Source organism: Zootoca vivipara, chromosome 5 (genome assembly GCF_963506605.1).
Source record: "Zootoca vivipara chromosome 5, rZooViv1.1, whole genome shotgun sequence".
NCBI lineage: Eukaryota > Metazoa > Chordata > Lepidosauria > Squamata > Lacertidae > Zootoca > Zootoca vivipara.
Genome location: NC_083280.1, coordinates 8,989,766 through 9,006,833, shown reverse-complemented (window position 1 = coordinate 9,006,833; position 17,068 = coordinate 8,989,766). Strand labels below are relative to the sequence as shown.

The following is a 17,068-nucleotide window of genomic DNA, read 5'->3' as shown; positions in this document are numbered from 1 at the left end:
GATAACAGCTATGTATATAAAGGAGGCCCCACCCTTTTGGGCTTTGCTCAGCTTTTGGAGAGTGACCCCACTGAGCTTTTATTGCTAGCAATAAACACCCTTTGTTTTCTCACCACTGCATGGAGATTTCCTTCAGCCTCAAACATTAATTTTGCTACAGAATGAGGTAGGTTACAGACCCAGGAGACTCGGGTTCAAATCTCGACTCACTTGTGAAACACATTGGGTGACTTTGCACCAGGCAGTGTCTATCCCATTCCACTTTTAATTTGCATTCCGCCTTCCCATATTACTATACCCAAGGCGGTTTACAACAACGAAACATACAACAAAGAACACACACCTTGTAATAATCTGATACAATACAAAAAGTAATTATTATTATTATTTATCAATATTATATACCACCCGTCATCGGAAGATCTTAGGGCAGGTCACGGAATAAAATACAAGATGGAACACGAGTAAATGATTAAATCAAGACAACTAAACAATAAAACATAATATTGAAATTATTATATCAAATAAAGTAATAATCAATAATCTATTAGAATAGTACACCATAAAATTAACTCTCAAAACATCAGCAAATAACAATTAAACAAAAATTCACTCTTGACAATGAATAATGACTAAACTGTGATAAATAAAAATATTGGTAACTGCAAGTCACAATGCATAAAACATTACCCATAATAACATACAAAACCATGTAAAAGGATCTAATTGAGAAACAAGGACACACTTTTTAAAATAATAATAATAATAATAATAATAATAATAATAATAATAATAGTTGGCCTAACGAACCTCTTGGCCCAACCTATTTCACAAGGGTTGTTGTGGGAGATAAAAGAGGAGGAGGAGAAGCCCGCAGGCCACCTTGATCTCCTTTGAGGAAAGGCAGAGTGTGAAAATAATAAATTAATAAAATAGAGGAGGTGTTTGCCTTTGTTGTTATTATTTATAGATCATTACATTTATATCCCATTTGTCAAAGGAGCTCAGAGCAGTTCACATGGTTATACCCATTTCATCCCCATAACAACCCTTTGAGGTAGGCTAGTCTAGAACAAGAGAGAATGGCTGGCCTAAGGTCACCCAGTGAGCTTCATGGCAGAATGGGGAGATAAGTTTGGATGGCCATCAGTCATGGATGCTTTAGCTGAGATTCCTGCATGGCAGCGGGTTGGACTAGATGACCCCTGGGGTACCTTTGAACTCTCCAGTCCTATGACTCTAAGAAGAACCAGTTTGCTGGATCAGGCCAAAGGCCCATTTGTCCAACACCCTGTTCTTCCAGTGGCCAACCAGAGGCTTAATGGTTGCAAGCAGGACCTGAGTGTGACAGTGCAACAGAGATTTGAACTGTGGTCTTCCATGTCCTAGCCCAATGTTCTAACCACTACACCACCCTGGCTCTCATGGCCCGGCTGCCTCCACGATGTGTGCCGAACAATGAACCCGTGAGCCAGGAAATGGGTTGCAAAATAAAATAGGTAGCCGGAAACAGCTTGAAGCAGAGTCTGGGATTAGAAAAAAGGACCATTGTGGAGAAGGAAGGCAAAGGATGCAGGGTGAGAAAAGGGCCGAGTTGAGACTGGAACAAGGGATCCAGAGGCAAATTGGGGCTCCTTCCATTGCCACTTTTAATCTCATGGCCATCAGGGTCGTGTGATTCTTTTGCCCGCTGCTTGATAACACTGGAAGTTGGAAACCCAACATTGCCACTCCTTTCTACACCAGTGTTGGTTCTGTTCCTGATGTGCAATCATAATTATTTGGTTTTTTAAAAAAAAATATTTCATGAAACGTATATACTTTATGTTGTCTCTAGAGACAGACAGATGCCAGTGATAACATTCCAAGTTCTGGACATAGTCCTCCTCCTCCTCCTGACAACCCTGTGAGGTAGGTTAGACAGTGAACCTGTCTCCTCTTGATGACTTTGTTCATCCACCCCAACCTACAGAAAAATAAACATTTAAGTCCCCCCCCACCCCCACTTCTGCAAGAATATTAAAGCAGCATTCCATTCTTACTGAGCATTGTTGCTGCTAATGCTGATGAGTTCTAATTCTTGGAGTAACTGTGTTGTTGGGTTGGGTTTGGGGGTGGGGGCAGGAAAAAAAAACTTGGTTAGATGCCACGAAGTAGGTGGCAATGCCTTAACCATATGCGTGTTGTACAGGCCACAAGGACCTCTTCCATCCTTATCAAGGGGAGTGCTAACCTTCTCTCCTTTCATACAACACGCCTTCAAAACTGCTGCGCTCTCCTTATATACCACAGGAAACCATAGTTTTTCAAGGTTATGGTGAGCCAGTTGAGTTGTCTATCCTCACGCCCCCAGTACTTTAAGTTTTTACCATCTGCCTTTTCCACTAATACCAATAAATAAGCACTCCCTACGCATTACATTCAACAGCTTAGAAGCACTTCGTAAAGGGAAAAAATCTGCACGATTTAAAAATACAGCTGCTTCCTGAACTTGACGCCCTAATATATGCATGCTTTTAACCAATCGGAAGTCAAGACTCTAGAAAGCTTTTCGAATTCAGGAGCAGGTTAACGGTAACCCCGTCCCTTTCTTGTCTTTTTTTAAAAAAAATGCGCGAGGATTATTTAGAGCCTAGTCCTTATTTACGTTGAGATTCAGGGCAGGTTTATTTAAATACTAGAGTATTTAAAGATAGAATAACCGGGAGTGGCGGGGAAGAAGGATGAATCTTCTATTCCGAAACGGAGGATAGATTTACTCGCCACGTTAACACCGAGTAAAGACCCCTGCGTGCCCTTTTCTCTTTCCCGCTTCAAAAATGGCGACCGCAATGCTCCTGAAGCAGCCGAGAGCTGAAGTTGCGAGTTCGAATCTCCCCCCGCCCAAATTTTTCATTTGGAATATATATTTCATTGCTTTTTAACTGAGAAATTGAGAAGGGAACTATTCTGAAAAGTAAACGTGTTGTGTTTGGTATATAATTCTGGGTTAAGAAAGGTCCATGGGAATTCCAGCACTGGGATGAATATTTTACCCAGTGCTTCCCCCCCCCCCTTAAAAATGTTTAGGGATACTCTAATTTTGACTCAATAAATATGGGGATCTCAACACTATCACCGCCCTTAGGATACACATACATTTGAGTAGATGCCTGACTGGGAAGGAAACACGGGCTATGCCCTATCACGGAAGCACACGTGTGTACTAAGGGAAAAATAAGGAAGGGGAAGATTAAAAGTACCAACGTTATATAGAAGTCTTTAGCAAACCTTAAGATTGGATAAACAGTTTAAGAGGGAATTTACTTCCTTACTAAAACCATTCTGTCCATTTGAATCAAGGTTAAAGTGACTCAGATAGACATTTGCTGGCTATGGAGCATTTCCCTAGAAGGAACACCATATTTCATAGTCACATGGTGAAACATTACATACAGAGCACATGGCTCCCTTGTGACACAGACCTTAAATATTGTGAGTTCACAAACAAACATTTTCAAGGTTACAATTTCCCTTTTCCCTTCCAGCTCCCCCTTTCTGTAGTGAAAGGGGTAGGTATGCACATACACCCCTCTTTCACTCTCTAGAGAAAGATTGGGAAATGTTCAAGACTTTCATATGTGCTTAAACTTTAAACCTTAATAGACAAAGTGATAAAAACTTATATAATCACTCCATATAAAAACAACAATGACACTCTTGTTCCAACTCTGAAAACCAATAATCTTTCCTTGCCAGAAAGCAGAGCTGGGCTGAATTTCAACCCATCACCACATCAGACACATTGCCTTTCACATAGCTCTAAAATGGGAGTTAGAAGGGACCCTGAGGTCATTTAGTCTAACCCTCTAAGATACAGGATTCACAAGATTTGAATGAAAATACCAACTTTATACAGAACCCTTTAGCAGATGAGTTTTTTTCCTTAAGAGACTGATATCAGGAGCCCAACAATAACCCTTCTGTCCAACACAATTGAAGTTAAAACTAGACTCAGATAGACAATTCCTGGCTATGGAAGCTCTACTTTTGACAAACAAATCATCTTTATTGGAATAGCTGTTCAATTTTCCTTTAGTCAATATTCATCTAGTCACTTGGAGAAAGACTCCCCTTTGGAGCCTCTCTCAATAACAAACATTTGCACACCTCATTCTCATATTTATAATGTTTAAGATTGATCGGTTCAACATTGTTTCTATACAGTACTAGAAATTTAAACAAGTTGGCAGTTTTAACTATGCACACTTAAGAAGGCAGTCTATGGATGTTGTGGCAAATTTAAACACACCCCATAACATTTCTAAACCTTGAGCACATCTCTTATCCACTTATAGCTGGAGTTTATGAAGTGAACATTTTCAAGTTTAAAATATTTTCAAGGCATTGAGCAAGCATTTATTTTCCTTCATCCTGCCCCCTCTTTTTACTTTTGGAAAGGAAAAAATGGCCTTCTACAGCCTCTTTAAAACAAACCTTTACACACTATCTATAGCAGACACAAGGAACAGACGCACATACACGTAACAGACAACACAGACAACATGTAACATGCAAACATTCTGAGGGGGGTACTGGTCTTCCAGGGTCAATTTTAAAGTGGAGATTCTCTGTATGTTAAAGGAACCTCCTGGTAGCCATTTCCCCTCATCTGGGTGGTCCATGGTAAAGCGGACCCAGTGTTTTTTGCAAAGTTTTTGCAAGCGATTTCTGTCTAGCTTGTCCGCTCCAGGGATATCACTCCAACTTTGGAGGACAAATTGTAAAGGGGTTTCTCCCTCAAAGTCCCTACCAGAGCCAAGCTTCCACTGTGCTTTGCTCCGGTTGGGAGTTTGGGGTAGGAATTCCTTAGAAGATTGGGCGCCCATGTTTAACTCTCTGGCCTATTTATACTGCAGTGCGGGTAGAAGACCCTCCAATCCGGGACACTCTATACCTTAAACTCCTGAGTCTAAGACTCACTCAACAGACGATACCGTCTCCTGCCTACCTGTTGCGTGCACTTGCTAACTAGGTGGCTGGTGTGGCTAGATACCTAAGGACCCCCTCCTGGTCATTAATTGCCTAGGGTCCTGCAGCAACTTTCCTGCCTCTTACACACTAGACTCAGATCCTACTGAACGCTTGCCTACGCAATGTCAGGTCGGAACTGAGGAATACAAAGTAGGAAAAAGGAACGGGCGCACTTGCAATCTCCGATCATGGGTCATACCCAACATGGCAGAGGGGCGTCTTCACCCGAAGATTAAGAGCAGAGGAACACGGAATAAGGTTGGGTAGATTGCTCAGAACTCCTGCGCAGGTTGGCAGGAGCGAGCTGGGTCCGTCCTTCTAGGGATTTCGTTTTAACGAAAGGACGGATCCCAAAAGGCTCCAATTCTTCTTTATCCCTTATGCCACGGGTGTCAAACACAAGGCCCGGGGGCCAAATCCGGCCCACCAGACCTCGTCATGTGGCCCGCCGAGCGCCCCAGCCAGCGGGACCCAGCAGCGGGACCTTGCTGCTGAAGCGCAGCACCAACAAACAGCTGGGGCCGGGGGGGTAGAAAGGCGGCCGGAGCAGTGCTGCGTGGAGCGCCCCGAGCCACAGCAGGAGAAGGAGGAGGCAGCTTGCCGGGTCAGTGCCCGGCAGCGCTGCACGGAGAGTCCCGAGCCTCTGCGACGCAGCAGTGCTCTGTAGCACTTTGAATCCTTCTCCTCCTGCCACGGCTCGGCACCTGGAAACGGCTGCTGCTGCTTCTGCTGCTACTGAAGCACAGACAAAGCACCCAGCAGCGCCGCGTGGAGGAGGAGGAGGATTCAAAGTGCTACAGAGCACTGCTGCATCCCAGAGGCTCAGGACTCTCCGCACAGCGCTGCTAGGCACCGACCCGGCAAGCCGCTGCCTCCGCCTCCTCTTGCCTCACCTCCTCCTCCTCCTGCCGTGGCTCAGCCTCATGAACGTGAGCTCAGCAGTGGCTCAGCCTCACGAATGTGCAACTCTGAGGCTTTACGCACTTCTCCTAAAACGGACACCCGCTGCCTCATGCTGCACGGGAAATGCTTTTTGCCCCTGGGTCCTTTCGCGCTCTTTTCTGGCGCTGAATCAAGGCAGCGACCCCCCCTTCCCTTTCTGTCTTCCTCTATCTCGTTCTTATTCTTTCTTTCCCTCTCCTTCCTTCCTTCTTTATCTCTGTCTTCTCTCGCTCTTTCTTTTTCTTTCCTTCTTCATTCCTTCTTTCCTACTCTTCTTTCTCTCACCTCTTTCCTTCCTCTCTCCCTCCTGCTCCCTCTTTTCTTTCTTCCTTCCTTCCTTCCTTCCTTCCTTCCTTCCTTCCTTCCTTCCGTCCTTCCCATCTTTCTTCCTCTCCCTCATTCTTATTCTTTCTTTCCCTCTACTTCCTTCTTTCTCCCTTTCCGTCTTCTCTCCCTCTTTCTTTTTCTTTCCTTCTTTATTCCCTTCCTTATTTCCTACTCTTCTTTCTCTCCCCTCTTTCCTTCCTTCCTCTCTCCCTCCCACTCCCTCTTTTCTTCCTCCCTCCCTCCCTCCCCTCCCCTCCCTCTCCCTCTCCTCAGAAACATAGGATGCTGCTTTATACTTCTGGCCCTTAAACCCTGGAACCAGGAGAGCAGCTCCAGTGAGTCAACCTCAGCCAGTCCCTTTGGCTGGCAGAACATCTGTCCTGCATTCAGAAGGACCCCAGCATCTCCGGGTACTAGTAGCTCTGCAAAGGTCCTGCATGAAACCCTAGCGAGCCTCCACCACCCAGTGCAGTTACCAAAAATCATTTTTCAATAAATTGTACAATAATTGTACATTTGAATATCTACTTGCCATTATTCTGACTATGTTTCTGCTTTCAGAGCTAGTTATTACTTACATTATTACAAAAAACAGTAATAATTGAATGCAGTGACAATAATTTATGATAATAAAGAATGGACACATAGTCCTACAGATACAACCGGCCCTTTGAGGGTGACCAAACTGCTGATGCGGCCCCCGATGAATTTGAGTTTGATACCCCTGCCTTATGCCTTTACAGCTTAGCTGCAACTAGAGCCCAAGATAAGAAACAGAAAAGGAGAGAACAGTGAAGAGTGAAGTTTTAGATTTTTAGTTGCTGCAGTAATAGCCCACCTGAGTGTCCCTATTAACCTATTAATACTCAATATACTCACTTCCGCCATCACACTCTGTTTCTGATGATTCCTTCTTGATTCTTGATTCCTTCTTGATTGGTTGTTTTAAGGCTGGCCTGATAAAACTTTGCTTCCTCTGGTTAGCCCCGCCAGAACTCCAGTTATTTCCAGACCCTGGGATCGCTGCAGGAGTGCTGCTCCTCCTGGCAAAATGCCTGGTGCGCGCTGGAGCATCATTCCCTCCTCGCCCCCAGAATCCGGGTAACCGAAAAGTCCCTCAAGTGGTCGCCATCTGATATAGGCAAAAATCTGCCTTTATTCCCTTATTGGGTTCTCCATCGGTTGGAGAATATAACAGAGGCCAACCAGAGAAGTTTGAGAAGCAAAGCCTTTATCTTCGCTGTTGCAACAGGGTCCTTCCTCTCACACAGGAGAACAAGGAAGGAACCCCAAACAAAGATGTCTTGCCCTTAAAAAGAGATTTGAAATTGGTTTCAGCCCACCCCCCAGAAGCATCATCCATATGTCACAGAAGGGGTGTAGCCCAAGACCCCCCTCCCTAGATTCATCATAGGTACATCATGAAAGGGGAGGTCTGGTGGCAGTAATCTGAGCAGTCTGGACCCTGCCCCCTGCCCCCAAAACCTAATAAACAAAATTGAGAGATATTTACATTTCCCTGTTTCCCAGCCAAGTTAATCACACCCTTTTGTCTGGCACTCAGGTACCAGGATGCCAGGGTTATCACTTTAATTCCTGAGACAATGAGAAGGTTCCCCCCACCCCCCTTCTTCCTTGCAGAGGAACACCTAGTCAGAGAGAGAGTCAAAATGGTGTCAGTCAGGCCTGTTTTCCTGTGCTGCTTCAGACATGTTTCTGTACATTCATGTACATGTTTTATGAACAATTATTATATATATATATATGACCTCAAAATTCTTATAACACCATTTTATAGTTCAAATCGGAAAAAAATAAATACAGTAAATGGACAAAAGTACAAAGATTCACAAAATGTATGCAAGGGTACGCATACCCACAGAAAAAAAGCACTGCTTTTATCGCTTTGAAGCGAACATTCAAAAGCCAAGCCTGGTTCTGCCCAAAGAATTTATCCTGTTCCACCAAAGTAGATGGAGAACCCTACCTCCCAAATGGCTAGTGTATTCTCCCAGGAAAGGAAAAGTCTACTGTTTTGTGTGCAAACTTTTCTCTAACCAAACCACCACAATTTAAAGCTTTAGCTTCTACTGGATTCAGTGGAATCACACTTATCTTGTTCAAACCCATGGAAACTCTTAAAAAATCCTATGAACTGTGTGTTAACACAGCGTTTCTCAACCGCTGGTGTGCCGCGACGTGCGGCGACGAGAAGGGCGATTTGCATTGTCACGAGCCTGGCGGCCGCCAATACACAACACTCACCCGCCGGAAAGGAAGCCGGCCGGGTCACGATGCGGGGCGAGCGCAGCTCTCAACAGCCACCACCACGGGAGGGTGGTTTTAGACAAACATAAAGAAGCTGGCTGGATGAGCTCAACCTGAAACTTGCTGAGCAAAGGATTGTGCTGGCAGAGAAATCAGCGGCTTGTGAAGCCTTATTACAGGAGATTGCAACCAACACAGCAATTGGCAAGTGTTTCTTACAGTCATAATTATATAGTCAATATAGGGCGGCACAGATTTAAATTTTTTAAACTTTTTTAATGGTGGTGTGCCTCGTGATTTTTTTCATGGAACAAGTGTGCCTTGGCCCAAAAAAGGTTGAGAAACACTGTGCTAACACACTTGGCAAGGAAGCGAGGCCAAACGCTCACATCAAAACTCAGCAATTCAAATCAGCCACAGCGGATGCTCTCCAGTGGTTTGACTTTGCCCCCAAAGGTGCATTCTGCAATGTCCCCCGAGACGGACAGATGCCAACATCAACAAAATTTATACGCTGCTTGGTTGTCAAAAACAAAAAACAAAACAACAACTCCTCAAGGCAGTCTACAAAGAGAATCAAACAATTAAATTATTCGTTAAAAAAAACCTCTTTAAAATATTAAAATCAGCAATAAACTAAAACCAAATTAAAGCACATACATCAACATTCTACATGTCTGGGTAGGCTTGTCTAAACAAAAATGTTTTTAGCAGGCACTGGAAAGAGTAGATAGTTACAGGTAGGTAGCCGTGTTGGTTTGAGTCGAAGCAAAATAAAAAAATTCCTTCAGTAGCACCTTAAAGACCAACTAAGTTTTTATTTTGGTATGAGCTTTCGTGTGCATGCACACTTCGTCAGATACACTGAAACAGAATCCACCAAACTCTTATGTATATTCAGAGGGTGGGGGGTGGGGGTGATGGGAATGGGTGATGGGCTGATGGGAGTGGTAAACCTGTAGATGGCTGTTAACGACTGCTGATGACTGCAATTGGTCCTGGGGGGAATTTTGCTTCGACTCAGACCAACACGGCTACCTTCATGCCAAAATAAAAACTTAGTTGGTCTTTAAGGTGCTACTGAAGGAATTTTTTTTATTTTGGAAAGAGTAGAGTGAAAGTACCTGCCCCTTGGTAGGGGTGTTTCCAGTTTACCCCCACCCCAATCCCTTGCCCCTGGAAACCTTGCAAGTGGCTGCAGGAGAGGGACAATTAGCTATATCATGGAAGGGCTACGGTTAAACTGTTATTTTTGCTATTGTTATTTTTGCTATTGGATGCTGCATGTTGCTTATGTAATCTTGTTCTATTTATAGACTGAAATGTGGTTTGTTTGGTGCATTATTATATTTGCCATTGTTTTGCTATGTTGTTATGAAATTGCTACTATTTTACTACGCTATTATGAAATCGTTCTCGTAGCACCTTCCTGTTTTCTTCGTCGTGAGCCGCTTTGAGCACCGTGTGTGTGTGTGTGTGTGTGTGTGTGTGTGTGTGTGTGTAAAAGCGGCCTACAAATAAAAAGAATGAATGGTGTCAATCGGCAGGGAGTTCCAAAGCGTAGCCACACAAAAACGTTGGCTTCTTACAAATGCAGAATGGGTATTTTGTGGCTCCTGTAACAGCACCATTTCTACCTCTCGAAGCAGCTGAGTGGGTATACATATATGGTGTCATCTCTTCCAGAAGCCTTGCGCACTGCTTTTGGCTGGAAGATTCTACATGCAGGATACCACAGAGGGATGAGGCTATGGAAAACTGAGACAATCACTGCAAGCAAAATAGACCCCAATAAAGCGAAGCTCAGCATCTATTGGCTAAATGGGAAAGGATGGAGCTCCGGGAATCATCTTGATAAGCATGCTTGCCAACCAGCTTTGAACATCTCCCCGTGCCCCGTCCAAGCACTGGGAGGTATTTTGGACTGAAATAACTCTTTGCGCCAAACTGGGCTCGGGGAGGGATTTTTGTTTTTGTTTTTTGGCCACAACTCTATTTGCTTTGGCACATTCCCCTGGCCGTATCATGTCAGTAACGTGAATGGAATTGACTCTGGGAATGCGAACGCTCCCAGGAACAATGTTGTTTCATGCCAAAGGAGGAGAGAAATGTCAGATTTTATGACACCTTGCCTCACTATCTCTCCCCAAACTCTGGGGTGGGTAGGGGGTGGGGGGGGTTCACACCATAATGACATTCCCAAATAGCTTACGTTCTTTTGTTTCCAAAATGATCAAGGGGGTGGAGCGACACAATGACATGAAGAAAGGCTGCAGTATTTGAGACTGTTTACTTTGAGAAAGACGAGTCAAAGGCAACACAATAGAAGTTTATAATATTATGCAGGGAATGGGGAAAGTGGCTGGAGAAAAGATTTTCTCTTTCCCTCCTATTACTAGAACTCGTGGACCTCCAATGAAGCTGAATGCTGGAAGGTTCAGCGCAGGTAAAAGAAAGCACCGTTCCCACGCAGTGCGTGTAGTTAAGACTACGGAACTCACTGCCACAGGAAACAGTGATGGTCACCAACTTGGATGGCTTTAAAAGAGGATTAGAGAAATTCATGGAGGAGGAGAGGGTGATCGGTGGCTATGCTATGCTCTGCCTCTATAGCTGGAGACAGCAATGCTTCTGAATTCCAACTGCTGGAAGCCACAGGAGGGGAGAGTTGCTCTTGTGCTTGAACCCTGCTTTCTGGTTTCACATCTGGGGCATCTGGTTGGCCACTGTGAGAACAGGATGCAGGACTAGATGGGCCAATGGCCTGATCCTGCAGGCTCTTCTTATGTTCTTAGTAATGCTGCCTACGACGGGCTACTTCATGCCTGCTTTATGGAGGATGGTCTTCTCTTTGAAGGTGTCCTGTATCCAGTCCATGCGGGTCCTATGAAAGGAGAACAGGAAGGGCCTTGGAAATTGCCGTCTCCCCCACTGTAGTGAGATGTACTCCTAACAACTCTCATCACACTTAACAGACTACAGTTCCCAGGATGCTTTGGGGGAAGCCATGACTACTGTATTTGAAACGATACAGGACTGCTTTTAATGCATTGAGGAGGCGGGGGCCTCTATCCCATCTCCTGCAAAGGATCAGAGTGTGATGATGCATAGAAGACCGCGGGGGGGGGGGAATGTCCCCAACTGCCTCTGGAAAGGGTTTCCTGCATTGCAGGGGGTTGGACTAGATGACCCTCATGGTCCCTTTCAGCTCTATGATTCTATGAGACCAAGGGTGGCAGGAAAAGAAGACATCAAGTTCTACTCTTGTGCCCACTTTGTCTGCCTTCCCCAGCCCATATGGCCCAGCTGCACCCAGCTCCCTTGTAGGAATGATTCTGGTGCCTATTATATCTTGATTATTGCTGTTATTGGGTTTTAAAATGCATTTTAATGTCGCTTGTACGCCACGACGGAAGGATTTGTCTCCTGAAAGGCAGGCTATAAATAACGATAGTAGCAGTAATAATAATTAATAATCATAGCCATAAGCTTAATGTGATGAATGTCCTTTACAAGTAGCAAACTTCATTTCTTCTAATTTTTAATTTTCAAGTGAATGGACAGGATAACCTGCAACTGTTCATCTTCTTGTAGAAGACAACAACTGTTTTTTTTATTAACTTTTTTTTAAAAAAAAATTTATCGCCTGGGCCATGCAATGCAGCAATTCTTATGAAGCTTTAATTGACTTTCAGTCATTCCAAGAAGACACACTGGTAAATAACAGCCATTCATCAAGGTATTATGTGCCTGTAATTAAAAATTAGGGGGTAATTTCTTCCGAAAGTGGAATCGTTCCAAAAACCTACCATGCAACTGACACCGTTTTTTTCTACCGATAACCCAAAACATTGCTTGAAGTATTTCTCTCCACCCTGCTCAGTACTCTTGTTCTCATCCCTGCCTCCTGCAAACTCGTTGGCCTCGATGTCTCCCCTCCCCTTCTCAACCCCCATCTAATTTATTTCCATTGTTAATTTTAATGAGTGAGGTTTTATTATAAACATTTGTGTGTGTGTGTGCGTGTGCGTGTGCGTGTGCGTGTCTGTGTTGTAGAAATGGTTTTCATTAGAGTGTGCGCACCCTCGAGCATCTCAAATGCAGAAGGGGAGATTTGGAAAATAAAATGTTATTACTGTTGTTATTATCTTAAATCAACCCCTCCAGCTAAATCCAGCCAAGCAAATCCATAGTCAGAGTCTCTGTGAATCCACCGCCATGACAAAAGAGAAGAAACTCTCAGCTTTCTGCGACGGGAAAATCTGATATTCCGCGACTGGGGTGTGTTATTTTGCATTGCAAATCTCTCTCCTGTTTGTCCCCCAAAAAAACATTATCCCTAGCCCAAATGATGCCCTGCTTTTATTTTGCAAGTAAGCATAAAGTGGATTAAAATCCCCCAAATGAGAAATAATCCAGTACAGTGGTTAAGTACTCAGGTTAAGTACTTAATTGGTTCTGGAAGTCCGTACTTAACCTGAAGCGTACTTAACCTGAAGCGAACTTTCCGATTGAAAGTAATGGAAAGTGGATTAATCCATTCCAGACGATGAAAAACACCCCTTAAAACACCAATTTAACGCGAATTTTACTGTCTAATGAGACCATTGATCCATAAAATGAAGGCAATAATCAATGTACTGTACTATAAAATAAGACAGTATTTTAGATGAGAAAAATAAACATTTACAGTGGTACCTCTGGTTAAGTACTTAATTGGTTCCAGGGTGCCATTCGCACCCCGAAAAGTACTTAATCCGAGCGGCGATAGCGCGTGTGCGTGAAGCGCTGATAGAGCACTTCTGAGCATGCGCGAAGCGCGCAGATCGCCTCTGTGCATGCGTGCGCTGCGGAACCCAGAAGTAAACAATTCCGGCCAGGGTCCGCGGAGTACTCAAACTGAAAGTACTCAAACTGAAGCGTACTTAAACCGAGGTTTGACTGAGGTTTGACTGATCAGACAGAAGGCTGATCGCCGAAGAATTGATGCTTTTGAATTATGGTGCTGGAGGAGACTCTTGAGAGTCCCATGGACTGCTAGAAGATCAAACCTATCCATTCTTAAGGAAATCAGCCCTGAGTGCTCCCTGGAAGGACAGATCGTGAAGCTGAGGCTCCAATTCTTTGGCCACCTCATGAGAAGAGAAGAATCCTTGGAAAAGACCCTGATGTTGGGAAAGATTGAGGGCACTAGGAGAAGGGGACGACAGAGGACAAGATGGTTGGACAGTGTTCTCGAAGCTACGAACATGAGTTTGACCAAACTACGGGAGGCAGTGGAAGACAGGAGTGCCTGGCGTGCTATGGTCCATGGGGTCACGAAGAGTCGGACACGACTAAACGACTAAACAACAACAATTGACTGTACCTCTGGTGGGGAACACATTGTGCTCCTTCTGGGGTAGTTGGTCCACCTTTGGTCCCCCACCCTGCACTCAGCTCTCACCTGTGGCCCCTAGAAGCTGTCAGCATGCGAAAGCATCCATGCTCCAGGAAATTGCTTCAATTGGCCAGCTAAACCAAGTGAGGGGAGCCAATGGGTCTCAAACCCTTAGTTGCTTCAGGGCCTTCCCTTGCATGAAAAAGACAGGCTCTGGTGGATTGAGCAGACAAGGACAAGAGTGGGTCCAATGGCCAAGAAGGTGGTTTCTGCACATGTATGGCTCTGCTTTCCTTTGGACAACATCAGCAAGGTCGAGAGGGGAGTCTTGTTGTTTGAGCAGCCCAGGGCCTCCATACATGCTGCCCAGGGAGGTAATTTGAGTGCTTCCAACGCAGCGGTTTGTCTTCACCCCTAGAGGCGCACCCCATTGTCTCTCGAGACAGACAGATGCCAGCAACAATTGTGCGAAGAAGTAGCATGACCTCAGATCCTTTAAGTGGTCCGGAGCTGCATTGGTCCCTGCATCACAGGGGGTTGGGCTAGATGACCCTTGGGGTCCCTTCTAACTCTACAGGTCTAGGATTCTAGGACTGAACCCAGTGTCTTTTGCATTCAAGCTATAAGCTCTACCACTGCACTACGAGTCCACTTCTAGCAATTTTGGGCCTAGATTTGGCAATACCATTTCCTTCCCCACCTCCCCTCTGCCCCCACGACACAAGGCACCCATTATGCACTCATCCAGAATCACATCTCTCTTTTCTTCCTTGGCCATATTGCATTGCAAGCGCCTGTCTCTGACAATTTGCTGTGCATCAACGCCCTAGGGCTTCTGAAGTGTCGCTGCTTTGCACCTTTCTCCCGGCGAAAGGGAGCCCAGGCTTTCTCTGCCCAGTGTCCAAGGAGCCTTTCAGGCAAAGCCTCCCAAATCTGTGCCTCCGTCTTCTCCCCGTTACATGACCCCCTTCCCCTTTCCCATTCATTCCCCCTGGAGACTTGTTTAATGCTCGTGAGAGCCTGTTGTGAATAACAAAGAAGGGAGGCAGAAACGGTTTCTTTGGGTCAGTGCTTTTATATATAAACATTATTTTGCTCATTCCTGATGGTTTCTGAGCCAGGGATTTTAAAGGGATTGTTGCCCCTCTCTCCCTTTCCCTTCGGCTATTACTCCCTGGAATACACAGACTGACATTTTGTGAGCAGCGATCTTCACAGTCTCCTGCTTTTGTATCCCCGATTAATTAACGTACAATAAATGCCATTCTCCGGTTCTGTCTTAATAACGGCTTGGCATACATATGGAGAAAGGTTCGGTGGGGACCGTCACTTGCGACCCGCAACCATCAAACTGAGCTTCCAGAGGCGCTTGGGACATTCTGACTACGAGAGGGGAGTGCAAATGACCTAAAAATATATAAAAGCCATGCAAATGTTGAGATGGAAGAGGAGTTGGATGGTGGGCAGGGTAGGACCAGGCGGTTCCCCCACACAGAGCACAGAGCCGAGAGGGTGCAAAATTGAGAAGATCCATCATTGAGAAGATTCATTTTGGGGGCACCAGATTTTTGGCCTCGCTCAGGGCTCCGTGCCACCGAAGATTACCCAAGTCCACCTCTGATTGCATTGCTTGTCTAAGTTCACTTTGTGGTTGGGAAGGGGGGCAAAGGCTGCAATAAACGAAATTGCCCCGTTTCCAGTTCAGCCCTGCATATCAGCTCATCCCAAACCACCTGGACCACCCAGTCATTGCCCGGCAGCTTGTTCATGCGAGCAGCCTCTGTCTCCACCGGCTGGAACAGCCACACCAACAACAGTGTCTAAAGCACAAAGAGTGGATATTTTCCATTGTTTTCTGTTCAGACTGAAATACAGCTACAGGACTATTTTTAAAATGCACTTCTCCAAATTTTGCAATAAAGTTACACAGTTAAAAGTTCAGTGATGGGATGAACGAGGCTGTGCCCCACCGACCTTAGTCAGTCCTCAGTGTGCTTAACAACCAGTCATAGAAGCATAGAATTGGAAGGGACCCTGAGGATCATCTAGTCCAACCCCTGCAATGCAGGAATAGGCAGATGTCCCATACAGGGATCGAACCTGCAACTTTGGCATAATCAGCACCACAATCTAACCGACTGAGCCATCCTGTCAGGGGGGTAGAGCTTCCTGCCAGCTTCTTCTTTCTCTTCGCCCTACTAAAACTCACCAGAGACAAGGGTATAGAATTAGCTGGCTTTGACTCTCTGGCTCCCCCTGCTGTTGGCCTCCTTGTCTTCTGCCCTGCCAGACCCAAAGGGGTGTCACACGCTGCTGCTGCTGCAAAAAAAAAATGTTTTGTTGGAAGAAAGAATGCACGTTTGTGAAAATAACATGCCAAATGCATTGAACAGAAAAATGTTTATCTTCAGCCAGGTGTTTGACTGATTAACATTCTATGGCAGGCACCCCCAAACTTCAGCCCTCCAGATGTTTTGTACTACAATTCCCATCATCCCTGACCATTGGTCCTGTTAGCTAGGGATCATGGGAGTTGTAGGCCAAAACATCTGGAGGGCCACAGTTTGGGGATGCCTGTTCTATGGCTATTTAAATGTGTTTGTGGGTTTGTGTGGGAAGAGTTATTGGTTAGTTTTATTGGTGTTTTGTTGGTGTTATTGGTTTGTTGTTGTTACCATGTATATTACCGGTATACACACTTTTATACAAAAACGTGTACATCAGGAGAAATGTGCAGCAAAAGACTGACATATTTTCATGAGGACTAGACAGATAGTCAGGAAAAAAGAGAGAAAACAAAATTGTCCATCTCTATTCACAACCTCTGTTTAGCACCCTCGCATTCTACAACCACCAAGGAAGAGTCGGTCACTGTAAATTGTACAGCTGGGCATGAAGGCTGTCAACATCAACTCCACCGTTTAGGAATCCCTTGCAGATGATCACAATGCCTGGAGACATATGGTCAGGTTGTCCATCCATAGCAGTGACCAGAGGAGGAATGGTTGCTTGGAAGAGCACAAAGAGAAGAAACGCCATGGTGCATCTGCAGCAGCACAACCGGGCGCCTTCATCTGCCCCAGCTGCAATAAAACATGTCTCTCCTATGTCGGTGTCTACAGCCACAGCAAGCACTGC

General features: G+C 45.1%; 1 non-coding gene across 1 annotated transcript; it reads right to left on the bottom strand.

Annotated features, from left to right (window-relative positions):
• Window positions 1-2,127: 2,127 nt before the first annotated feature.
• LOC118094117 (U6atac minor spliceosomal RNA) lies at window positions 2,128-2,255 on the bottom strand. Its single transcript, XR_004693726.1, has one exon. It is a non-coding gene; the product is annotated as a U6atac minor spliceosomal RNA (small nuclear RNA).
• Between the last annotated feature and the right edge of the window lie 14,813 nt (window positions 2,256-17,068).